The sequence below is a fragment of the Schistocerca piceifrons genome, chromosome 2 (genome assembly GCF_021461385.2).
Source record: "Schistocerca piceifrons isolate TAMUIC-IGC-003096 chromosome 2, iqSchPice1.1, whole genome shotgun sequence".
Classification (NCBI taxonomy): domain Eukaryota; kingdom Metazoa; phylum Arthropoda; class Insecta; order Orthoptera; family Acrididae; genus Schistocerca; species Schistocerca piceifrons.
This window is the reverse complement of record NC_060139.1, coordinates 516,602,707-516,604,123: the sequence shown is the minus strand read 5'-3', so window position 1 is coordinate 516,604,123 and position 1,417 is coordinate 516,602,707.

Sequence of the window (1,417 nt, the reverse complement as noted above, 5' to 3'; positions counted from 1 at the left end):
GAAAGTTGGTGACTGAAATTTCGTAAATAGATCTCGCCGCGACGAAAAACGTCTTTGCTTTAATGACTTCTGCCACACTCTCTCCCCCATTACGTGATAATACAAAACGAGCTGCCCTATTTTGCACCCTTTCGATGTCCTCCGTCAATCCCACCTGGTAAGGATCCCACACTGCGCAGCAATACTCTAACAGAGGACGAACGAATGTAGTCTAAGCTGTCTCTTTAGTTGACTTGTTGCATCTTCTAAGTGTCCTGCCAATGAAACGCAACCTCTGGCTCGCCTTCCGCACAATATTATCTATGTGGTCTTTCCAACTGAAGTTTTTCGTAATTTTAACACCCAGGTACTTAGTTGAATTGACAGCCTTGAGAACTATACTATTTATCGAGTAATCGAATTCCAACGAACTTCTTTTGGAACTCATGTGGATCACCTCACACTTTTCGTTATTTAGCGTCAACTGCCACCTGACACCCCATACAGCAATCATTTCTAAATCGCTTTGCAACTGGTAATATGTCTTCTCTCATCCGATCGTCACTTAGCATCCTAGAGGAAAAGAGGCGGCAACGCTCTAGAAACTCAGGAGAGATGTCTTATTTTGACTTCAAGGGCCGACCATCCCCATCATGGAGCACTGCGGTCAACGACTGGCCATTACGTGTGTGTTCAAATGGCTCTGAGCACTATGGGACTTAACAGCTATGGTCATCAGTCCCCTAGAACTTAGAACTACTTAAACCTAACTAACCTAAGGACATAACACAATACCCAGTCATCACTAGGCAGAGAAAATCCTGACTCCGCCGGGAATCGAACCCGGGAACCCGGGCGCGGGTTACGTGTATGCCCCTTGGACACATGTTGCGTGGAAATACATTCTCCATCGACACTGTCCAAGCGCCTAGCACGGATCGAAAGTCCCTCCAGTTCAAATCTCGTGATCGGTAAAATGCTGTCTGACTGCGATGGACTTCCACTTGACGCTCAGGCGATGGGACCCTGAAGGACAGGTTACGAAGCACCGTGTAATAACATTCAAGAGTATGTCGGAGCCATGCTGATTTTTTCCTTACTGTACTTCATGAGACCCCTTCGCAACGCCGGTTTTTGTGGCACCATGAATGAACCGTAAGGTGCACCGGGAGACGGCGTGTGCATGTCTGCCACGCTTCTGTTATCCGCAAGCGAAATTCTGGCTCTACCAGTAGGGATGAATTAGTGAACGGCTCGTATTCATGCCATTTATGGTTTGTCATCTTCTATTACGGTACCGCCGCCTCGATTTATTGTTCCATTTACTGGCGTCACCAACTTCCTGCCTTACTTGTCTGTGACCGGCAGCAGCAGCGCTTATCGATAAGTACACTGTCGTATCATCTCTGGAGCGACCGATAGTATTTCTGGGTCGTCG